Here is a 26,290-nt window from a genome sequence, read left to right on the forward strand (position 1 = left end):
CCACTGCCACCTTCAACCAGTTAGCAAGTCGGACATTTCTTGAGTTTCCTCGTTTCGAGTAGTGCATGATGATGATGAGGGACGAGCGTAGCATAGGAGTGACGCCATCTGACGTGACACTAGAGGTGCGTTCAGTTTGCTACTTTGCGGAACGGGTTTGTACGAGGTTGAAGATTGAAATGTGGAATTAGTATGATTGCTTATACCAATTACTCATATATATATATCTTTTTTTTTTTTGGGGTTTGTACTGTATGACAAGTTTCCCCAAAACGTTCTTGTACTTTCTTGAATAGACTTTCACCCTGATCACACCTACAGCATCATTGTGCAAATTGGTACGCAACAGCAAGCTGGCTACAGCATACAATATGATAAATACAAGGTAAGTGCCACACAGAATGCACTGCACCTGCCTCTGCAACTCAATGCTGGAAGGCAAACACCTTGATCACACCTACAGTGTCTTTGCTCAAAATAGTATGCAGCATCACCTGGATATGCCTGCAACAGAAGTTCAACATTCACGTTCCGCTACCATTTCTATGCATAGTTTGATGCAAAAATATATATAAATCCAACATATACATCACAGAACATACTGCAACTGCCTCTGCAACACAATGCTGCAAGGAAAATTCAGCATTCCATTGGAAATGAATGTACTAGTGTACAAAAATGCAATGATGCTGTTGGTGTGATCATGTGTAATGTACATCTGGTGTACCAAAACCCTGTCAGTGTAAACAAGACATTTGAAGTACGTTTGCTCCCGTTTGGTGGGTGTGGCTTCAAGCAATGAAATACGTATTTAAAGGGAAGTAGCGATGCTGGCAGCGTCCTACTACAACCGTTTCGGTGTTTCAGCTGGTCGTTCTCTACTGCAGCGTGGTACGGGTGAAGTTTAGGGTATAGAAGCCCCAAGGACCCCAGATATCATGAAGCATTATTAAACATGGATATAATTTCAATACCCAGTGCTATGCGGGATCATTGGGATGTCCCGACCTTAACCCCTACTTTAATTTAAAATGTTAACTTCAGTGGAGTAGAGACGTCCCAATGATACCGGATAGCACGGACCAATCGCAATTGCTTCTTCCCTCCTCCTCAAACCACATTGGATGAGAGAGCCAGAAGTCCTGCCCCTCCGACCTACTCCTCCAATGGGTTTTGAGGAGAATGTGATTGAGATCTCCCCATTGAGTCCATGAGGAGGATTGTGTGTGACTTTGGTAGAGGTAGTTTTTGAACTAAAACTGTTGACCGAGGAGAATGTAAATGCTAAGCATGTAGTAATGATTTACCACTGCTGTTTTAACCGTGATTTTGTACGAAACCATTCGTTTGGTTCATGTGCCGGTTGAACAGTGTTTAGCGGCAAAGTCAGCTTCGCTAGCTAGGTAAAGTTAGCTGGCTATCGGAGATTCGATGTCGTTTGCTGGTTGTTACATTGAGCTGTTGCGATATTCATAACGTTGACATTTGGTGTTACTATGTGGCCGTTGTATAAAGCTATATTTGCAACTTCTCATCCTAGCTTACTTTCAACCGGAAATAGTCAACCGAGAAGTGAACGTGCATATCTTATAGAAGTGTGCAGTGGTACAGAATGCTGCTCTCCCTGGTTGTGCACACAAACTCGTTGCGGTACTGGTTTCCTGCAGTGGTAATGCTAGGCACAGCTCCGGTTTATGTGCTGTCATGGGGTGCATGTCGTGTGCTTACCGCTGTCCTCCCATCAAGACTATACCGCAGGATGGACGACCACCTCTATAACATATACCAGAGCCTCGTCCTATTTTTCTTCGAAAACTATACCGGGGTGGAGGTGAGTATGCCTGCATTTAATTTTAAACACTCACATTAAACTGTTAGGTCCTAAATGGAATTGCATGCAACCTGTATTGCCTCCTGGCTTGCTATACGATAGCTGATTGCACGTGGGGAATCCTCACTGCAGTCAACCTAACCTGAAAATGATCGGTTAAGCCATACGAGCTGTAGAATTTAAGTGCGCGCATACACTGCACAGTATGGTATCACGCGGAATATGCTTGAAAGGAGAGTATCTCCGATCTATGAACCTCTTCTGAACATATTTAGTGTTGCCAGTGTATTGTATGATGACGTGATATTTACACCCAGTTACTTGTTTCAAAAAGTGAGGTGAATTTGTATCGACTTTATTCCCCGAGGTAAAAAAAATAGTTTGCAGTTCGATATTCGACGGATAATCGCGCTTTCAAACCACATGAGCCAGACTCCAAATAAGTGTCATGATGTTGGAAAAGTTGCGCACAACATTGCACAGGTCTTATTTTCACGATGTAGACATTCGTTTGCTTTCCAAAGCTAATAAGCATGTGGAAATGTGAGCAGCGTTTTTTATTCCTAGTTGAATTAGTTAGGGAGCGCGTGAATAAAAGTACAAACTTTTTTACCTTCAAATTTCAATAGCTCCTTGGTCATGTGAAATACTTACTTCAAGCAAGGTTCAGAATGTCCACTGAGTGGGCTTACATATTGCACACCCTTTAGTTTGTCAATTTTCATCTCACAAGATTTTACATGAATTTTTCCAAATGTAAAGTTTCAATAGCTCCTAGGTCATGTGACTTCAAACAAGGTTCAGAATGTCCACTGAGTGGGCCTACATATTGCACACCCTTTAGTTTAGCAATTTTTTATCTCGCATGGTTTTACATGAATTTTTCAAAATGTAGAATTTCAATAGCTTCTTGGTCATGTGACCTAATGTCCGCTGACTACCCTTCTATATTGCACACTCTTGTTTGTGTACTGTAAAATCACGTGGTGTAATGTACATTTTTCATAGTTTAAAATTTGCATTAGCTCCTTGGTCATGTCAATTACACACCTAAGAAGCATGCAGTGGATATACACCCGTATTGCAAAATGTCTAGTCATGTATCTTCTATATTGTTGTACATTATTATTAGTTTGACAATTAGGGGGTTCAGTCAGTGTTGTGTTTACCCTTTTCTTTAATATTTATCTACAATAATTGGTTGTTCTAAGTACCCTGTTTTTTTCCCCCACAGTATTTAAGTGGTACACAATAGGAGAGAGACAGATAATATCTCCTTTCGTCGTTAATATCAACCATAAAGGGCGAAGTACGAGAGTCATGCTATTAATTGTCCAAAGCAGGGATGGAGAGTGAGCTAGTGAGGTAGACTGTAGGGGGTTTGCTGGTCAAGACATATACTGAACATGTAACCACAGTAATTGTGGCCAGTAAATCAATGAATAAAAATATAATATTGACAAATTGTAGACCTTTAATATTTTCCAGCATGTCAACAGACACATTTCAGTGTTAACTTTCTCTTTATCCCTGGTTGATGTACATTTCAGAGCCTCTTCAGTGTGGATGGGGTATAGCATATATTTCCAACAACAGACTGCACTTATAGTTTGTTCTTTACTCTGTTGAACTCTTGTCTTCATTCCTAGGCACAGCACATGGAGCCTCAGTTGGCATGCAAAACATTCAATCAAAACAAAACACTATAAATAATATCAAATCTTAGCCATAAATTGTCTTACATGCCATCACTGTTGTCAAGAGATTATAAACGTGTTAAATGAAGTTACTAACCCAGTCAGTCTTTGGGCTACATCCAGGTTCTTTATCAGTGTCACACATGAAGCAGTTGTTGGCTTTGTTGAACTAGGTATGAACTGAACATATGGCTGTCCCACGCAACTACATAAAAATAAAGAATTTACTTTGAATTAAATGTCATTACATACCAGACATTTTTTGTATATCCTCAGCCATTTCTTTTTGCAGTTGCTCAATGTGTTTTTGAAGGTTCCATATCAATTTGGGTGGGGATGTCGGAAGTTCTTCCTTGGCCATCTACACCAAAAAATGTATTTTACCCAATTGTCACATAACAGCAAACCATTCATTATTGGAAATATAACTATCAAACCTGCATTTCAAAGACCCCACAGCTGAAGGTGTCCTGCTGCATGGTGTGAGTTATTTCCCCTCCTTTCCACTTTTTCCACCCAGTTGTCTTTTCCATGGCAGGATCTTGTCACTTTGAAGTATTCTCTTTTATGTAAAAAATAATGGAATTATGGTAAGTTATAGGCAAATGAATACACAAGCCACATTTGTATGCTGTTTTCCTTATCACTAAAATCTAGTAGTAATTTATAAGCAGAGGTCATTTCCTTTATGCCCCGTTCTACACGCAGCCTAAATTATAGGCACTGAACAGGACAGTAAAAGTAGCATGTAGGATCCAACCCTATCACAGAGTGAATAAATGTACAGTTGTGGCCAAAAGTTTTGAGAATGACACACATATTAATTTTCAGTCTGATGCCTCAGTTTGTATATACTCCAGAATGTTATGAAGAGTGATCAGATGAATTGCAATTAATTGCAAAGTCCCTCTTTGCCATGCAAATGAACTGAATCAAGTTTGCGGACGACTACAGTGGTAGGCTTGATTACCAACAACGACGAGACGGCCTACAGGGAGGAGGTGAGGGCCCTCGGAGTGCGGTGTCAGGGAAATAACCTCACACTCAATGTCAACAAAACAAAGATGATTGTGGACTTCAGGAAACAGCAGAGGAAGCACCCCCCCTATCCACATCGACAGGACAGTAGTGGAGAGGGTAGTAAGTTTTAAGTTCCTCAGCGTACACATCACAGACAAACTGAATTGGTCCAGCCACACAGAGAGCGTTGTGAAGAAGGCGCAGCAGCGCCTCATCAACCTCAGGAGGCTGAAGAAATTCAGCTCGTCACCAAAAGCACTCACAAACTTCTACAGATGCACAATTGAGAGCATCCTGTCGGGCTGTATCACCGCCTGGTACGGCAACTGCTCCACCCACAACCGTAAGGCTCTCCAGCGGGTAGTGAGGTCTGCACAACGCATCACCGGGGACAAACTACCTGCCCTCCAGGACACCGACACCACCCGATGTCACAGGAAGGCCATAAAGAGTAAGTAATCGTGCATGGCCACGCAGTCATGGGTGAACAGGGAGTACATGAGAGGGCTCAGAACGCACCCCTGTGGGGCCACAGTATTGAGGATCAGCGGGGTGGAGATGTTACCTACTCTCACCACCTCGGGGCGGCCCGTCAGGAAGTGACGGGCCACCCCCCCCTTTCCTCTCCACCCGACTGAGGATACATTTAAAAAATAAAATAAAAACTTAGTTAACATAGAGATTCTGGGAACATCAGTAGGTGGGGGATAATGAACTATATTCTGGTAAACCGAACAATTGAACATATGCGGTGGTGCTTAATGAATATGATCAGTTCGGTTGTCATCTGAGACATTCTCATCAATGATAAGATGACAGTCTCCACATCAGAGTTATCGGATTCACATGGAATTGTTGTTCAATTTAAATGTTTGAATATAAAATTATTTGTGATGAGGTGATTTTAGCTTCTAAAATGAGAGATTTGGATTTTCATAAGAAAGGGCTGTTCAGTCAGTGACCCGCCTCTGTGAAGGGACATGGGTTATAAAACTTTTCAAACACGCCCTCTTCTCCCTTCCTATATAAAGCCTTGATGTCAACATAACGTCCTGTTCCGAGGATGTGAGGACGACGGTCCGATGTCAGAATTGTTCAGATAATAACTACAGAATGAAGCCAACATCGGTATGAACTTTGAACTCTTATTCGCAACAGAAGTGATACCTCCTAGCCGTTGAGTTAGCGACCGCAGCTGCAAACGCAGGTTAGGAAGGAACAGACAGTATCCCATCTACCACACAACAACATCACTACAACATATTCTATTGACCACCAGAGACATTCTTCAAAGGCATCGGTTTTGCAACACGGTCTTCCATCTACCACCAACCTACTGAAGCGCAGCTCAGAGTAAATATTTATTGCATTTTCCTTTTCCAAATGGGCGGTAATTTAGAATGCATTTACAATAGCACAGATTTTTTTTCCCTTTGTTCCTCAGTCTCCTGCTCTTTCACTCAACCCAGCCCCTTTTCCTTTGTGTAACAAGCTGTCATATCTGTTCCACCCGCTAGGGACATTTTCCTTTGACGTAATTTGTAATCAAGTTATGACTTAATTATGTATATGTGTGATTAGTTAGGTATTTAGTAAATAACTGATTAAACCCAATTTTTGTATTGCTGAATCAAATTGTTAGCCAGGGTTCTTGCAGATTACCAAGAATTTACAACTTTCAGATGAGACTGAAGTAAGATGAAGATTAATGTTGCCTGCTATTGATGTAAAATATTACTAGGTCTTTAAGAGTTTATTCGGAAGATAACCGCTCTATAAATATTATTTTGTGGTGCCCAACTCTCTAGTTAATTACATTTACATAAGCTCAATCAGGTGATCTTAATTACGGAGAAATTATTTTATAGAATAGCATGTCATATCACTTAATCCTGCATAGCCAAAGACACGACATTAGTCTCGCAAAGCACTTCATGATGACGGAAGTGGGTGCTACGGGGCGGGCGGTAGTCATTTAGCTCAGTTACCTTAGCTTTCTTGGGAACATGAACAATGGTGGCCCTCTTGAAGCATGTGGGAACAGCAGACAGGGATCGGAATTGACTGAACATGTCCGGAAACACACCAGCCAGCTGGTCTGCGCATGCTCTGAGGACGCGGCTGGTGATGCCTTCTGGGCCTGCAGCCTTGCGAGGGTTAACACGTTTAAATGTTTTCCTCACGTCGGCTGCAGTGAAGGAGAGTCCGCAGGTTTTGGTAGCGGGCCTTGTCAGTGGCACTGTATTGTCCTCAAAGCGAGCAAAAAAGTTTTAGTCTGTCTGGGAGCAAGACATCCTGGTCTGCGACGGGGCTGGTTTTCTTTTTGTAATCCGCGATTTGACTGTAGGCCCTGCCACATACCTCTGAGCTGTTGAATTGCGACTCTACTTTGTCTCTATACTGACGCTTAGCTTGTTTGATTGCCTTGCGAAGGGAAAAGATACACTGTTTGTATTCGGTCATGTTTCCGGTCACCTTGCCCTGGTTAAAAGCAGTGGTTCGCGCTTTCAGTTTCGCACAAATGCTGCCATCAATCCACGGTTTCTGGTTTGGCAATGTTTTAATCGTTGCTGTGGGTGTAACATCGCCGATGCACTTTCTAATGAACCCGCTCACCGAATCAGTCTTGAAGCGTGGAATCAGATTGGTCGGACCAGTGTTGAACAGGCCTGAGCGCGGGAGCTTCTTGTTTTAGTCTCTGCCTGTAGGCTGGAAGCAACAAAATGGAGTCGTGGTCAGCTTTTCCGAAAGGAGTGCAGGGGAGGGCCTTATATGCGTCGTAGAAGTAAGAAAACCCTGGATCATTGTTATTATCAGCCCTGGTTGCGCAATTGATATGCTGATAGAATTTAGGCAGTCTTGTTTTCAGATTAGCCTTGTTAAAATCCCCAGCTGCAATGAATGCAGCCTCAGGATATGTGGTTTCCAGTTTACATAGATACAAATAAAGTTTGTTCTGGGTCATCGATGTGTCTGCTTGGGGGGGAATATATACGGCTGTGATTATAATCGAAGAGAATTCCCTTGGTAGATAATGCGGTCGACATTTGATTGTAAGGAATTCTAAGTCAGGTGAACAGAAGGATTTGAGTTCCTGTATGTTGTTATGATCACACCACATCTCGTTAATCATAATGCATACCCCCCCCCCCGCCCCTCTTCTTACCAGAAAGATGCTTGTTTCTGTCGGCGCGATGCCTGAAGAAACCAGATGGCTGCATCAACTCCGATAGCGTCTCTCGAGTGAGCCATGTTTCCGTGAAGCAAAGAACGTTACAGTCTCTGTCTCGCTGGAATGATATCCTTGCTCGGATTTCATCAACCTTGTTGTCAAGAGACTGGACATTGGCGAATAGTATGCTAGGGAGTGGTGCGTGATGTGCCCGTCTCCGGAGCCTGACCAGAAGACCGCTTCGCTTGCCCCTTTTACGGCGTCGTTGTTTTGGGTCGCCGGCTGGGTTCCGATCCATTGTCCTGGGTGGAAGGCAAAACACAGGATCGGCTTCGGGAAAGTCATATTCCTGGTCGTAATGATGGTGAGTTGACGTTGCTCTTATATTCAGTAGTTCCTCCTGACTGTATGTAATGAAACCTAAGATTAACACGTAAAAACACTAAATACTGCATAGTTTCCTAGGAACGCTAAGCGAGGTGGCCATCTTGTCAGCGCTCTAACCATAACACTGGTCGCAGGTTGCAGTGGTGGGTAGTATATGGGGCTTTGTTGATTAATCGGATGGCACTGTGATAGACTGCATCCAATTTGCTGAGTAGAGTGTTGGAGGCTATTTTGTAAATGACATCGCCGAAGTCGAGGATCGTCAGTTTTACGGGGGTTAGTTTGGCAGCATGAGTGAAGGATGCTTTGTTGCGAAATAGGAATCCTTTTCTAGATTTTATTTTGGATTGGAGTTGCATAATATGAGTCTGGAAGGAGAGTTTAGTCTAACCTAGGTATTTGTTGTTGTCCACATAGTCAGAACCGTCCAGAGTAGTGATGATAGACGGGTGGGCAGATGCGGGCCGCGATCGGTTGAAGACCATGCATTTAGTTTTACTTCCATTTAAGAGCAGTTGGAGGCCACGGAAGGAGAGTTGTATGGCATTGAAGCTCGTTTGGAGGTTAGTTGACACAGTTTCCAAGAAGGGCCAGAAGTGTCCAGAATGTTGTCATCTGCGTAGAGGTGGATCAGAGAATCACCAGCCGCAAGAGCTACATCATTGATGTATACAGAGAAGATAGTCGGCCCGAGAATTGAACCCTGTGGCATCCCCAGAGACTCTGGCAGAGTTCCGGACAACAGGCACTCCCATTTGACACACTGAACTTTGTCTGAGAAGTAGTTGGTGAACCAGGCGAGGCAATCATTTGAGAAACTAAGGCTGTTCAGTCTGCCGATAAGAATGCTATGATTGACAGATTCGAAAGCCTTTGCCTGGTCGATGTATTCGGCTGCACAGTATTGTCTTTTGTCGATGGCGATTATGATATCGTTTAAAATCTTGAGCGTGGCTGAGGTGCTCACATGACCAGCTTGGAAGCCATAGCATAGCGGAGAAGGTACGGTGGGATTCGAAATGGTCGGTGGTCTGTTTAACTTTGCTTTCGAAGACCTTAGAAAGGCAGGGTAGGATAGATATAGGTCTGTAACAGTTTGGGTCTATAGTGTTTCCCCCTTTGAAGAGGGCGATGACCGCTGCAGTTTTTCAATCTTTGGGGATCTCAGACGATATGAAAGAGGTTGAACAGGCTAGTAATAGGGGTTGCAGCAATTGAGGCGGATAATTTTAGAAAGAGGGTCCTGATTGTCTAGCCCAGCTGATTTGTAGTTGTCCAGATTTTGCAGATCTTTCAGAACATCAGCTATATGGATTTGGGTGAAGGAGAAATGGGGGGAGTTTGGGCGAGTTGCTGTGGGGGGTGCAGAGCTGTTGACAGGGGTAGGGGTAGCCAGGTGGAAACCAAGCCCAGCCTTAGAAAAATGCTTATTGAAATTCTCGATAATTGTAGATTTATCGGTGGTGACAGTTTCCTCAGTGCAGTGGGCAGCTGGGAGGAGGTGCTTTTATTTTCCATGGACTTTCGTATCCCAGATCTTTTTGGAGTTTGTGCTACAGGATGTACATTTCCGTTTGAAAAGCTGGCCTTAGCTTTCCTAAATGCATGTGTATATTGGTTCCTAACTTCTCTGAAAAGTTGGATATTGTGGGGGCTATTCGATGCTAATGCAGTACGCCACATTATGTTTTTGTGCTGGTCAAGGGCTGTCCGGTCTGGAGTGAACCAAGGGCTATATATGTTCCTGGGTCTACAGTTTTTTTGAATGGGGCATGCTTATTTAAGGTGGTGAGGAAAGCACTTTTAAAGAATAACCAGGCATGCTCTACTGATGGAATGAGGTCAATATCTTTCCAGGATACCTGGGCCAGGTCGATGAGAAAGCCCTGCTCGCTGAAGTGTTTTAGGGAGCGTTTGACTGTGATGAGGGGTGGTTGTTTGACACCGGACTCATTACTGACGCAGGACATGAGGCAGTGATCGCTGAGATCCTGGTTGAAGACAGCGGAGGTGTATTTAGAGGACAGGTTGGTCAGGATGATATCTATGAGGGTGCCCGAGTTTACGGATTTGGGCTTGTACCTGGTAGGTTCCATGATAATTTGGGTGAGATTGAGGGCATCTAGTTTAGATTATAGGACGGCCGAGGTGTTAAGCATGTCCCAGTTTAGGTCACCTAACATAACAAACTCTGAAGATAAATGGGGGCAATTAATTCACATATGGTGTCCTGGGTGGGGGGGGTCTGTAACAAGTAGCAACAGTGAGAGACTTATTTCTGGAAAGGTGGATTTTTAAAAGTAGAAGCTCAAACTGTTTGGGCACAGACCTGGATAGCATGACAGAACTCTGCAGGCTGTCTCAGCAGTAGATTGCAACTCCACCCCCCTTTGGCAGTTCTGTCTTGGCGGAAAATGTATTCACTTACATAAAATAATTTTTCAGCTATGATTATACCACTCAGAATGGATATGACAATGGGGCCAGCACAGGATGTAATACACCCTTACAACAAAATACTTTTTGTTCTTCTTGACTTATCTGGTAAACTGCTACTATGTGTCAAGAAAAGAGCCCCAATTAGGGGTTGGTGTACTCCAGTAAAAAAGGGCTGGTTTAGATTAAAAACTATTGCCCTGTGTCCCCGTTCATAGGTGCATGAGACTAGTCAGTGGTAGAATTGAGTTGGCACTTTATTGGCCCAAACCCCTTAGACTGGGGTTAATCATGGACAGTAATTAGTAATACATTTTTTTGTTACATTGATGCATTGTGTCTTCTAACTGTTCAATAATATGATCCAAAGTGTTAGGAAGTATTTGTTCCCATAAATACAAAGGAGGATGGATCTCCTCATACCTCTGGCACTTTAGTCAGACTGCCAGACTGCCCCACAGAGCTAATCAGGAGAGAATACATACAGGTCAACGGTTCCAATTGAAAGTCAAGGGGTGTGTCTGTGCCTTTTGGATTACTCTCTCTTTAGAGAACCCCTGTGGTTCAAGTCTGCTCTGTGCTTGTCTGAAAGGGACAGAGCCAGCAGCTAAGAGTTTTTCACTGTATGTCATAAAAATGTATTACACTTATGATGTATGTAAAATGCTAATATGTTTTAGATCCAGTACAATGGAATAATTCAATGGAATAATTCCGATTCCTCCTTCTCTTTCTGTCCAGCAGGGTCAACCAAAAACACTTGGCCTGATGGTTCATACAAATACTGGGGAAGCAATATAGAATGTATTGATCCCTTAAATTATTTGATTATTAAATGACCCGTATCACAACCCTCATAGCTCTTCACAAAAATGTACCTAAATCAATTATGGAAAAAGGATTTTACTCACAAAAGATGTACGATTTTATTTTCCCAGTAAGAAATAGTAGTCCATGCATCATAACTATTTATATCAGGAAAAACTAACCCTCAAATGCAATATCGCATTTTCTAAGTTGTCTGCAGGTGGCTTGTTGTGAATGCACTCAAATATCAGGTTATGCAAACTGCGTTCTAATTCTCAACATAGAAGGATTTGTCTTAATGTACAGTATATAAAAGTGATGCTATAAAAAGGATTATTTCACATTATCAAGCTCACTGTGACTGACAAATCACTGCCTATTACTGTGATTAAAAAGAGCATATGAAACACTGTTTTTCATGAGGCCTACCTGAGCGCCTTCCTTTAAGCACCTCTCCTGTCCTTGATCCAGTCCACATACAGCCATTTGCGGATCTTTTCAGTGTCCATGTGAACGATAGTTATTGCGAGGATGAAACATTTGTTGACTTAAGTTTTTTTTGTATATTTTTTTTTAACACCCATGTAAAATGAAGGCCTGCAAAACATACAGATTTAAGTATAATAGCATGAGATGAAAGTAGACAAACATCAGTGTGCAATATGAAGGGATAGTCAGTGGACATTCTGAACCTTGTTTGAGGTCAGTAGGTCACATGACCAAGGAGCTATTGAAATTCTACATTTTGAAAAATTTGTGTAACACCATGGAATATAAAAATGGACAAACTAAAGGGTGTGCAATGGGTGTCTATGCCATCGGGTTAGCTTCAACCAGTTTTGAAAGTGTTTGGAGTAATGGTTAGCTATTGACATTTGAAAAATGTGATTTGTCACTATGTTGACGGTCCCTAATTGCTGTTGGTGGACGTAAGGAAAACTACAGGCGACTATCCTTCGAATATCCAACCTGAAACTGTCTTTACCTCGGTACTTTATTCACCCTTATTTTGTTTTTCTTTGTAAACAACACGCGGTAGTTCGGTTAGACCATCTTTAGTGATTGAGATTGCACTTAACTATGATTGCAATTGGATGTCATGACATAAGTTAGGTCAGGAATAGTCTTGCTACAAAGAAACATCAAACTACTTTATAAAGGCACGGGTCTGATTTTCAAATCATATTCGGACTAGTATAGATACAATTGGAATTTCTAATCATATCCTATTGTCAAATATCATCATGTATAATATTTGAATGTTTTTTTATTTTTATTGAAGAGCTAATTCAAATAGATTGCCAATACAAGTAATTACTGGGTTAGTTTCATCTCATATTCTAAAAATATGTATCCTGTATTTGAGACTCAGTGAAAGTTTAACGTACACTTTCAAATACGGTATGTACCATTTTGAAAATACACATGCATCGCATTCGTAATAATGGCATTTTCCATATTGGAGACTCGATGAAAGGACCTTTTCAAGTATTTTGTCAGCTAACTCAGTGTATTTATGTTGTACAACTACTCAATCACATTCTATTTAAATCCCTTTATGCATCAGCAGTTGTCACAAAGTGCTTATATGGATAGATACCCATCCTTAAACCCCAAAGAGCAAGTAATGCCTATGTAGAAGCAGTGGCTAGGAAAAACTCCCATAGAAAGGCAGGAACCTAGGAAGACAGCGCAAAAACTGGCTCCGAGGAGTGGCCAGTCCTCTTCTGACTTGGCGGAGTGGAGATTATAAGAGTACATGGCCATTAAGGCCAGATCATTCTTCAAGATTTTCTAACATTCGTAGATGACTAGCAGGGTATAATAATAATAATAATAATACCAGTGGTTAAATAGGGTGCAACAGGTCAGCACCTCGGGAGTAACTGTCAGTTGGCATTTCATAGCTGAGCATTCAGAGGTGGAGAGAGGTAGAAACGGCAGGTCCGGGACAAAGTAGCACATCCAGTGAACAGGTCAGGGTTCCAACTACTCCACTATATGTTATGCACTCGAAAAATGCTTACTTTACTATTTTGGAAATGCACCCCTCCAAACATACTTGCATCACATAAGCGATAATAGCATTCATCCCTATTAGATTCAATTAAAAGACTGTTTCAAATACATGAATCAATTGATTTTACTTAAGTATTACAACTACTCCTATCTTATGTACTAAAAGCATTTATACTGTACCCTTTTGAAAATGCACCTCCAAACTACCTACACTACATGACAAAAGGTATGTGGACACCTGCTTGTCGATCATCTCATTAAGAAATCATGGACATTAATATGGAGTTGGTCCCCTTTGCTGCTAAAACAGCCTCCACTATTCTATGAAGGCTTTCCACTAGATGTTGGAACATTGCTGCAGGGACTTGCTTCCCTTCAGCCACGAGCATTAGTGAGGTTGGGCACTGATGTTGGGAGATCAGACCTGGGTCACATTTGGCTTTCCAATTCATCCCCAGGGTTTAAGAAGGGGTTGAGGTCAGGGCTCAGTGCAGGCCAGTCAAGTTCTTCCACACCGATCTCTACAAACTATTTCTTTATGGGCCTCGCTTTGTGCATGGGGCGTTGTCATGCTGAAACAGGAAAGGGCCTTCCCCAAACTGTTTCCACAACGTTTGAAGCACAGAATTGTCTAGTATGTCATTGTATGCTATAGCGTAAGATTTTCCTTCACTGGAACGAAGGGGCCGAGCTCAACCCAAACTTTACATTTTGCACTATGCATTAGGGCAGGTAGCCTTCTCCTGGCACCTGCCAAACCCAGATTCGTCCATCAGACTGCCAGATGGTGAAGAATGCGTTTCCACTACTCCAGAGTCCAAGCGAGCTTAACACATGTCAATGCAAAAAGGAATTGTCCATAGAGCACCGAGACGAGATAGTGTTGGCACAGATCGGGGGAAGGGAACCCAAAAATATCTGCAGCATTGAAGGTCCCCAAGAATACAGGGGCCTCCATCACTCTTACATGGAAGAAGTTTGGAACCACCAGGACTCTTCCTAGAGTTGGCCGCCTTGTCAAACTGAGCAATTGGTGGAGGTGACCAAGAACCCGATGGCCACTGACAGGACTCCAGAATTCCTCTGTGGAGATAGTTGTCCTTCTGGAAATTCTCCCATCTTTGCAGCATTCCATTAATCAGGCCTTTGTGGTAGAGTGGCCAGATGGAAGCCACTCTTCAGTAAAAGGCACATGACAGCCCACTTGGAGTTTGCCAAAAGGTACCAAAATGACTCAGACCATAAGAAACAAAATTCTCTGGTCTGATGAAAGCACGATTTGGCCTGAATGCCAAGGATCACGTCTGGAGGAAACCTGACACCATCCCTATGGTAAAGCATGATGATGATGGCGGTGGCATGCTATGGGGATATTTTTTAGCTGCAGAGACTGGGAGACTAGTCAGGATCGAGGGAAAGATGAACAATGAAGTAATCAATTGCTGCTTTCTGTGTAGCGAAGCCATCTTGAACAGATGCTTCATTCTTCAATCATACCTGTTTTGCAAAGAAATTGCCTCTTAATGAAAGCATGCAACAATAGCAAGCCTATCATCTTAGTCAAAAGGCTATAGCCTATTATTGAACATGCTACTCCTATATAATGAAGCAGCTAATAAATAGCCATTTTCAAACATTTGCCAAAATGCAATTCATGGGAAACCACCGTTCTAAACAGTTCACAGAATGTGAGTAGTTCCATATGTGACAGAATTAAATTTTCAGTTAAAAGAGAGAATCTAATAGTAACAACTAGGATTGGTTGATAATGACTAGGATTATGCCTTTGACTTCTGGGCAATGAAAGAAAGTTATGAAAACCAATAGGAAGTCTTTATAAAATAATTGCCTCCACTTTTCTGTGGTTGGATTTTGGCTAGGCTACTTTGAAGCAAGGTAAGACGTTAAAACTAACAATATTTCAGTATTAAAGTAATGCTTACAAATTATGGTTAAGCAGTAATGGGCAGTCACTACCATTATGGGGCTCTTGTTAAAGGGTATGAAGCATGAGTTCTTACTCACCAAAGTAACAACAATGTGGTCAGAGTTAGTAACGTGACGACAACTAAGATCTGGCACCTATAACTACAAACTTATGTTTTTGGGTTATTACAAATGTATTAACTTATTTTTGGGTATCTTCTAAACTACCCACTGCAGAATTTATCAACGTCAAATGGAGGATCTACTCTGCTACCAAGTTTGTATGCTAGCTCTGTAGCTGGCGAAGGTTAGCATCCTCATACTCTTTCAGATTTTGTGGCTGTGTTATCTAGTGGGGATCCGTTAGCATGGCAGGCTCTGGTGCCTTCTAGCCGTGGGCTCCCACCAATTGCTCTAATTGTGTAGCACCTTGTCTGTTCTTTCTTTTGGTCACCTTTTCACCATATTCTCTGTGGAGTTGACTATGGGAGTTTTGTAACTTTTACCTCCTTGGCTTAGTGCTAGCACACTAGCTGACTGACATCTGGAATTTATCTAATTTAGATATTCTTGCGATTAGATTTCCCTCAGCATGGTGAAGTGCCCCCTCCCCCTTGCAGTTGTAGTTAACTCAACCTGCACTCTCTGAAAGGTTTTATCGTCAGCTGAGCCCCAGCCAACAATCTGTAAGTCTCTGCTCTCTTTGCTTTTGTGGTTATGTTTTAGTTGTGGTGGTCTAGCTGGTCTCCAGTTGTTGGGCTCTAGCTTGCTGACCATAACTGTGGTGATTGGCGAGGCTAATAGCTATTTGGTTAAATGGTTAACATTAGCTGGCTGGCTAGGATTACTGCATATAGCTAACATTCTTTGATAACTGGTTAGATAGTGTTATGTATTTCCCAAACTTTGGTTTATTTTAATGTAGCTGTAAGCCAGGTGTTGATTGCACTGCACAAGTCAGGCAATTGTTAACGTAATGTTGATTTGTAACAATAAATTCATAAAGTATTTGCTTGTTGGCTGAAAATATACATTTGTTGGCTGAAGTTATACATTTGATGTTATTTCAGTTGGAGTTTACAGTACAGGAAATATTATATCACCTCAAACAATTCCCGACGTGGTTTCGGGAATTCTGATTGGTTTAAGTAATAACTTGAATAATAGAAAAGTGAGGTGTGACGTTGCATTGGGACTTTTGATGTGTGCAAATCCACATGTTACATTTGTTAACTACCCTATAATTGTTTTATTCTGTGTTAAAGGTCATTCCAAAAATGTATCAATTTGAAGACCCCTTGAAGTATAAAATATATACACGTTTTTGTTTAAACATTTTATTTGGCCTTATTGCTATTAGCCCATACAAACTCATTGAATAATATATTCACCACATGGAACAACAGATAGTCCCCCCTCAAAATGTAGTCAGTTTGTTCTGAGTGTCTGACCTATATCTGAGAGATAAGATCAGGATATATTTTTGGAACTAAACAGTCCATATATACTTCCATTTAATTTTTCAACTGTGACTGGGTGTCCTTCAGACTAGTCTTGTGAGGCCTGTAGGCGTCCTAGAGCAAAACAACAGTGTTCGTGAGAGTCTCACCTTTGCACAGAGGGGTCATATTAGTGTGTAGCCCAGACGGGTCGGACACTATATAGTTTTTTTTTTCTTCACGAAAACTAACTGAAACTGAACCGGTTGTTATTAGTGTTGGGCTACTTTACCAGTCCTCTAGGGAGCAAAATAATGGCTCGTTAAAAAAACGTGAATGTGATCTGTATGCGTTTTTTTGCTTTATGGGTTTGCATTTGGCATCCAGTTTTACCTGTGGTATGCTGTTTTATTTGTTTATTTTATGTGGCACCACGCCTCTTAAATGTAAAGTCCCCTTGTTAGATTTGTTTTTATTCAATTCCGCATGGTATGAGAACGAGAGGTTTTCCCGAAAATGATTTTTCAGCGCCGATACCGATTTTATTGGAGGACCTAAAAAAGCTGATACCGATTAATCGGACGATTAAAAATAAAAAAAATAAAATAAAAAACAATAATAATAATAATAATAATAATAAAAATGTACAAAGTGTAATAATGACAATTACAACAATACTGAATGAACACTTATTTTAACTTAATATAATACATCAATAAAAATCAATTTAGCCTCAAATAAATAATGAAACGTTCAATTTTGTTTAAATAATGCAAAAACAAAGTGTTGGAGAAGAAAGTAAAAGTGCAATATGTGCCATGTAAAAAAGCAAACGTTTACGTTCCTTGCTCAGAACATGAGAACATATGAAAGCTGGTGGTTCCTTTTTACATGAGACTTCAATATTCCAGGGTAAGAGGTTTTAGATTGTAGTTAATATAGTATTTATAGGACTATTTCCCTCTACCATTTTCTATTTCATATACCTTTGACTATTGGATGTTCTTATCGGCACTTTAGTATTGCCAGTGTAACAGTATAGCTTCCGTCCCTCTCCTCGACCCTACCTGGGCTCGAACCAGGAACACATCGACAACAGCCACCCTCGAAGCAGCGTTACCCATGCAGAGCAAGGAGAACAACTACTCCAAGTCTCAGAGTGACGTTTGAAACGCTATTAGCGTGCACCTCGCTAACTAGCTAGACATTTCACATCGGTTACACCAGCCTAATCTCAGGAGTTGATAGGCTTGAAGTCATAGACAGCTCAATGCTTGAAGCTTTGCGAAGAGCTGCTGGCAAACGCATGAAAGTGCTGTTTGAATGAATGCTTACGAGCCTGCTGCTGCCTACCACCGCTCAGTCAGACTGCTATATCAAATCATAGACTTAATTATAATAACACACAGAAATACGAGCTTTTGGTCATTAATATGGTAGAATCCGGAAACTGTATCATTTTGAAAACAAAACGTTTATAATTATCGCATATACCCTGACTCTGCGTGCAATGAACACAGGAGAAGTGACACAATTACACCTGGTTAATATTACATGCTAACCTGGATTTCTTTTAGCTAAATATGCAGGTTTATGGTTTGGTACACGTTGGATCAACGACAGTCCTTTTTCCGCGAATGCGCACCGCATCGATTATATGCAATGCGGATACGCTAGATAAACTAGTAATAACTACAAATGAATGATGATAACTAGTGATTATGATTTTTTTTTATATAAGATAAGTTTAATGCTAGCTAGCAACTTACCTTGGCTTCTTACTGCATTCGCGTAACAGGTAGGCTCCTCGTGGAGTGCAATGAGAGGCAGGTGGTTAGAGTGTTGGACTAGTTAACTGTAAGGTTGCAAGATTGAATCATAAACAAAATTAACACGGAATACGTTGATTCACACCGAAATCCGGGACTCCACAGATGAGGATGTCTTATTTGTCTGTCTGTGACCTACCGCTTTTGACCACCAGCCCTGAGTCCAAATGTTTATTTTACACTAGGGCTGGGCGATATGGCCAAAATATTATGGTATTTTTTTTCAAATTGAACAGTATTTTATGTTTTTGATTAATAAAAGTTCTACATTTGCTTTGAGTAGTGTGTGACCCTAGGCAACACACATATTCTAAATTATTTCAATGGCTTTCTCCATTCTGATTGTTTTACACTGTTCAATTCAACTTCAACCTAAAATAATTTCCTGCATTTCCATAAATTTCTGCATTTCCTGCACTCACTGCCACGATATGGGCAAAAAAACTAGGCCCTATTTTTAACCAAATGTTGCGATTTAGATAAACAGTTGGGTGAACTGTTTGAATCATGGAAATAGAATGTTTATTCTAATTCTATAGTTAGAATACTAATAATAGTGGGCACTTTGAATGCAGTGTTTGACATGACAATTAATAAAAATGGATGGATGAGTTATTGTGACAGGGTAGGAACCAAAGTGATGTTCAGTGTTTCCTAGGGGCCCTATAATCTTTGGCTACATTAAATCTTTATTCGTGTAGCCAACATGGTCACGCTTCGCCCATTTCTCTTTGATTTAGAAGATAATGTTGCACAAACATGCTGATTTAGGCCTCCACCAGCACTGGTATCAGGCTGTATTTGCTCGATACATTTGCTCTGACTTTTAGCCAGCTGTTTAGCATGAGTGGCTAACACGATTTAGCTTAACTTGCTAAGACAGTACAAACTAGCTGTTTGCTGATGTAAGAAACACAAACTAATATTGTAATTATAGAACGCTTGTGGATTTATATTAAGGTTAAAGTAAAAAAAACTTTGTTGCATGTGCTACATTGACCATTACACATTTAACAAACATTCAAGTACTGTTATAGAAGGTAAAGTAAATACCCAAACCAGTCCGTGCATCAATACCGGTATAGTAAAATACGGTATACCGCCCAGGCCTATTTTACACAATGTTTTCACCAAACAACTAACAAAGTAAGCTTCGATTTGGTCTGTGTTTGAGCTATTGTTACATGGTCGTTATGAAATGAATCCTTCCTTAGGTTGGTAGGAACAAATCTAGCCTATTGTCAATGTTATCTGATTTATGTATGACTTTCTGTTTGTCATTATGCCATTATGTCTTTTAGGCCTAGTAAAACAGTGTTCATTCTTCTTTAGATTGTTATTTATGGAGACGTGCCAAAGAAAAAAGAGAATGTAGTCTACCTTTCCAACCATCAATGCACAGGTGATCTGTTCCTTTTCAACAAAATGCTTAACTAATTCATTTCTGTTCATTCTGAGTGAGAATAATTTGTTAGTTCGGCACATGATGCAGTTAGACTAAAACCCTTGCTTACTCTTGTCTTGTCATACAGCAGACTGGATCATTGCTGACATGTTAGCCATTAGGCAGAAAGCACTTGGCCATGTGAGATACGTCCTAAAAGATGGGCTGAAATGGCTCCCATTATACGGATGGTATTTCTCTCAGGTAATATATTTATCTAAAAGTTTTGGACTGTTAGATGCTATAATATATATTGTGCTTATTGGTAAGCGTGATTTAAGCCTATTTTGTTAATCAAATGTTCATTTTCAGCATGGGGGTGTCTACGTGAAGCGAAGCTCAAAGTTCGACGAGAAGGCAATGAAAAAGAAGCTATCATCACAAACAGTGTTGGGAACACCAGTAAGTATTTAAGGAGCACACTGGCACAAACTGTCTGATTTGGGAATGTTATTTACTCCCGAAATAATTTTTGGTGATAAGCATGTTATTTCTTGCATCGCAGCCAATAACTTTTTACATGGCTGCCAACAAAACTAATGTTTAATACTGTCACTTCATTCAATGGATTCTATTGATGGGCTGTGAGGGTGTCTGTGAAATACCATAAGTGCTCTTACTTTATCCCAATTTGTCATTCTTTGAAGAGCGTTGCTATTCTAAAATATACATGAAACCAACTGAAATAAATATTTATAAATGCCGTTTTGGTCACTGGCATGTCCGTTCTAAATGTTTCCCTGTGCCTAGTCTATATCAGGAAGGACAGCTGTTGCCAAATAACTTCTTCCCAGGACACTAGGATCCACAGCTTGTTGTTTGAGCTTCTGGGCTACCCTTTGTCCTTGGGCTTCTGTGCTAGCATTTTGTCATGATTTTCTGACTTGTCTTCATGACACCCAGGTTTTTATATGTGCATGGGTACAGTTTATTCGGAAAGTATTAAGACCTTTTTCCACATTTAGGTATGTTACTGCCTTTTCCTCATCAAGCTGCACACAATACTCCATAATGGCAAAGCGAAAACAGGTTTTTAGAAATTTTAGCACATTTCTAGCAAAAAATGAAAACAGCTTATTAAAATAAATATTCTGATCCTTTGAATTGGGACTCAAAATGGATCTCAGGTGCATCCTGTTTTCGTTGATTATCGTTGAGATGTTTCAAGAACTTGACTGGAGTCCACCTTTGGTAAATTAAATTGATTGGACATGATTTGGAAATGCACACATCTGTCTACATAAGGTCCCACAGTTGACCGTGCATGTCTGAGCAAAAACCAAGCCATGAGGTTGAAGGAATAGTCTGTACAGCTCCGACAGGATTGTGTCGAGGCACATATCTGGGGAAGTGTAGCAAAACATTTCTGCATCATTCTTTTTTTTGTGTGTGTTTTTTGTTGTTGAATTTTTACCCCTTTTTCTCCCCAATTTTGTGGTATCCAATTGTTGTAGTAGCTACTATCTTGTCTCATCGCTACAACTCCCGTACGGGCTCGGGAGAGACGAAGGTTGAAAGTCATGCGTCCTAAGATACACAACCCAACCAGCCGCACTGCTTCTTAACACAGCGCACATCCAACCCGGAAGCCAGCCGCACCAATGTGCCGGAGGAAACACCATGTACCTGGCAACCTTGGTTTGCACGCACTGCGCGCTAACCAAGGTTCAATTCTTAAATTGAAGAAGTTAGAAACCGTCAAGACTCTTCCTAGAGCTGGCCACCTGCCCAAACTGAGCAATCGGGGGAGAAGGGCCTTGGTCAGGGAGGTGACCAAGAACCCGATGGCTACTCTGAAAGGGCTCTAGATTGACAACCATCTCCACAGAGGCATTCTGGAAGGTTATCCCATCTCTGCAGCACTCACCCAATCAGGCCTTTTATGGTAGTGGCTAGACGGAAGCCACTCAGTAGAAGGCACATGACAGCCCGTTTGGCGTTTGCTAAAAGGCACCTAAATGTCTCTGACCATAAGAAACAAAATTATCTTGTCTGATACAATCAAGATTTAACTTGGCCTGAATGCCAAGCGTCACGTCTGGAGGAATCCTGTCACCATCCCTACGGTGAAGCATGGTGTGGCAGCATCATGCTGTGGGGATGTTTTTCAGTGGCAGGGACTGGGAGACTAGTCTGGATTGAGGGAAAGATGAACATCGCAAAATACAGAGATCCTTAATGAAAGCCTGCACCAGAGTGTTCAGGACCTCAGACTGGGGCCAAGGTTAACCTTCTAACAGGACAACGACCTTAAGAACATGGTCAAGACAACGCAGGAGTGGCTTCGGGACAAGTTTCTGAATGTGTTTGAGTGGCCAGAGCCCGGACTTGAAACCGATCGAACATCTCTGGAGAGACCTGAAAATAGCTTTTCAGCGACGCTCCCCATCCAACCTGACAGAGGATCTACAGGTGTGCCAAGCTAGTAGCGTGATACCCAAGAACACTCGAGGCTGTAATCCCTGTCTAAGGTCCTTCAACAAAGTGCTGAGTAAAGGGTCTCAACTCTTGTGATATTTTGCTTTGTTATTATGGGGTATTGTGTGTAGATTAATACATTTTAGATTAAGGCTGTAAGGTAACAAAGTGGAAAAAGTCAAGTGCTCTGAAAACTTTCCGAATGCGCTCTATGTAGAAACATAGTCTTAGACTACTAACCGTGCGAGTAATGATGTGCTGATCTCCCCTGCACGACTTCACTTGCTGTAACTTAAACCCCCGTTTGTTTTGATTTCGGTGCAGATGTATCTTGTCATCTTCCCAGAAGGAACCCGATACAACCCTGAACTCAAGAAGATGATCAGCGACAGTCAGGCTTTTGCCATTAAAGAAGGTGCTCTTTCATACTTTCACATTGATTTATAAATTCCAAGCTAGTGTATTCTTTCATGACTAATCGCAAAGTTTTGGGGAGGATTAACAAATGGGGGTCATGTAGGGGTAATGCATTGGAATGGGTACTTCACCTTCTTCCCCTCCCATGCTTAAAACCTCTTGACTCTATAGGGGCGCTATTTCATTATTGGATAAAAAAACGTGCCCGTTTTAAGCGCAATATTTTGTCACAAAAAGATGCTCGACTATGCATATAATTGACAGCTTTGGAAAGAAAACACTCTGACGTTTCCAAAACTGCAAAGATATTATCTGTGAGTGCCCCAAAACTGATGCTACAGGCGAAACCAAGATGAAACTTCAAACAGGAAATGAGCAGGATTTTTGAGGCTCTGTTTTTGATTCTCCTTATATGGCTGTGAATGCGCAAGGAATGAGCCTGCCCGATCTATCGTTTCCCCAAGGTGTCTGCAGCATTGTGACGTATTTGTAGGCATGTCATTGGAAGATTGACCATAAGAGACCACATTTACCAGGTGTCCGCCCGGTGTCCTGCGCCGAAATTGGTGCGCAAACCTCAGCCCCAAGTATTTTTCCATGGGATTCAGAAGAAAGCAGGCTTCCACGAGCGATATATCAATGAAGAGATATGTGAAAAACACCTTGAGGATTGATTCTAAACAGCGTTTGCCGTGTTTCATTTGATATTATGGAGTTAATTTGGAAAAAAGTTAGCCGTTTTGATGACTGCATTTTATTTTATTTTGGTACCCAAACGTGATGTACAAAACGGAGCGATTTCTCCTACACAAAGAATCTTTCAGGAAAAACTGAACATTTGCTATGTAACAGTCTCCTCATTGAAAACATCCGAAGTTCTTCAAAGGTAAATTATTTTACATTTACATTACATTTAAGTCATTTGGCAGACGCTCTTATCCAGAGCGACTTACAAATTGGTGAATTCACCTTATGACATCCAGTGGAACAGCCACTTTACAATAGTGCATCTAAATCATTTAAGGGGGGGGGTGAGAAGGATTACTTTATCCTATCCTAGGTATTCCTTAAAGAGGTGGGGTTTCAGGTGTCTCCGGAAGGTGGTGATTGACTCCGCTGTCCTGGCGTCGTGAGGGAGTTTGTTCCACCATTGGGGGGCCAGAGCAGCGAACAGTTTTGACTGGGCTGAGCGGGAACTGTACTTCCTCAGTGGTAGGGAGGCGAGCAGGCCAGAGGTGGATGAACGCAGTGCCCTTGTTTGGGTGTAGGGCCTGATCAGAGCCTGGAGGTACTGCGGTGCCGTTCCCCTCACAGCTCCGTAGGCAAGCACCATGGTCTTGTAGCGGATGCGAGCTTCAACTGGAAGCCAGTGGAGAGAGCGGAGGAGCGGGGTGACGTGAGAGAACTTGGGAAGGTTGAACACCAGACGGGCTGCGGCGTTCTGGATGAGTTGTAGGGGTTTAATGGCACAGGCAGGGAGCCCAGCCAACAGCGAGTTGCAGTAATCCAGACGGGAGATGACAAGTGCCTGGATTAGGACCTGCGCCGCTTCCTGTGTGAGGCAGGGTCGTACTCTGCGGATGTTGTAGAGCATGAACCTACAGGAACGGGCCACCGCCTTGATGTTAGTTGAGAACGACAGGGTGTTGTCCAGGATCACGCCAAGGTTCTTAGCGCTCTGGGAGGAGGACACAATGGAGTTGTCAACCGTGATGGCGAGATCATGGAACGGGCAGTCCTTCCCCGGGAGGAAGAGCAGCTCCGTCTTGCCGAGGTTCAGCTTGAGGTGGTGATCCGTCATCCACACTGATATGTCTGCCAGACATGCAGAGATGCGATTTGCCACCTGGTCATCAGAAGGGGAAAGGAGAAGATTAATTGTGTGTCGTCTGCATAGCAATGATAGGAGAGACCATGTGAGGTTATGACAGAGCCAAGTGACTTGGTGTATAGCGAGAATAGGAGAGGGCCTAGAACAGAGCCCTGGGGGACACCAGTGGTGAGAGCGCGTGGCGAGGAGACAGATTCTCGCCACGCCACCTGGTAGGAGCGACCTGTCAGGTAGGACGCAATCCAAGCGTGGGCCGCGCCGGAGATGCCCAACTCGGAGAGGGTGGAGAGGAGGATCTGATGGTTCACAGTATCGAAGGCAGCCGATAGGTCTAGAAGGATGAGAGCAGAGGAGAGAGAGTTAGCTTTAGCAGTGCGGAGCGCCTCCGTGATACAGAGAAGAGCAGTCTCAGTTGAATGACTAGTCTTGAAACCTGACTGATTTGGATCAAGAAGGTCATTCTGAGAGAGATAGCGCGAGAGCTGGCCAAGGACGGCACGTTCAAGAGTTTTGGAGAGAAAAGAAAGAAGGGATACTGGTCTGTAGTTGTTGACATCGGAGGGATCGAGTGTAGGTTTTTTCAGAAGGGGTGCAACTCTCGCTCTCTTGAAGACGGAAGGGACGTAGCCAGCGGTCAGGGATGAGTTGATGAGCGAGGTGAGGTAAGGGAGAAGGTCTCCGGAAATGGTCTGGAGAAGAGGGGATAGGGTCAAGCGGGCAGGTTGTTGGGCGGCCGGCCGTCACAAGAAGCGAGATTTCATCTGGAGAGAGAGGGGAGAAAGAGGTCAGAGCACAGGGTAGGGCAGTGTGAGCAGAACCAGCGGTGTCGTTTGACTTAGCAAACGAGGATCGGATGTCGTCGACCTTCTTTTCAAAATGGTTGACGAAGTCATCTGCAGAGAGGAAGGAGGGGGAGGAGGATTCAGGAGGGAGGAGAAGGTGGCAAAGAGCTTCCTAGGGTTAGAGGCAGATGCTTGGAATTTAGAGTGGTAGAAAGTGGCTTTAGCAGCAGAGACAGAGGAGGAAAATGTAGAGAAGAGGGAGTGAAAGGATGCCAGGTCCGCAGGGAGGCGAGTTTTTCTCCATTTCCGCTCGGCTGCCCGGAGCCCTGTTCTGTGAGCTCGCAATGAGTCGTCGAGCCACGGAGCGGGAGGGGAGGACCGAGCCGGCCTGGAGGATAGGGGACATAGAGAGTCAAAGGATGCAGAAAGGGAAGAGAGGAGGGTTGAGGAGGCAGAATCAGGAGATAGGTTGGAGAAGGTATGAGCAGAGGGAAGAGATGATAGGATGGAAGAGGAGAGAGTAGCGGGGGAGAGAGAACGAAGGTTGGGACGGCGCGATACCATCCGAGTAGGGGCAGTGTGGGAAGTGTTGGATGAGAGCGAGAGGGAAAAGGATACAAGGTAGTGGTCGGAGACTTGGAGGGGAGTTGCAATGAGGTTAGTGGAAGAACAGCATCTAGTAAAGATGAGGTCGAGCGTATTGCCTGCTTGTGAGTAGGGGGAAGGTGAGAGGGTGAGGTCAAAGAGGAGAGGAGTGGAAAGAAGGAGGCAGAGAGGAATGAGTCAAAGGTAGACGTGGGGAGGTTAAAGTCGCCCAGGACTGTGAGAGGTGAGC

The 26,290-nt window shown here is 42.5% G+C and overlaps 1 pseudogene; it reads left to right on the forward strand.

Annotated features, from left to right (window-relative positions):
- Positions 1-844: 844 nt before the first annotated feature.
- Positions 845-26,290, forward strand: part of LOC135512136 (1-acyl-sn-glycerol-3-phosphate acyltransferase epsilon-like) — a 44,733-nt pseudogene continuing 19,287 nt past the window's right edge.

This window comes from Oncorhynchus masou, chromosome 24 (genome assembly GCF_036934945.1).
Source record: "Oncorhynchus masou masou isolate Uvic2021 chromosome 24, UVic_Omas_1.1, whole genome shotgun sequence".
NCBI lineage: Eukaryota > Metazoa > Chordata > Actinopteri > Salmoniformes > Salmonidae > Oncorhynchus > Oncorhynchus masou.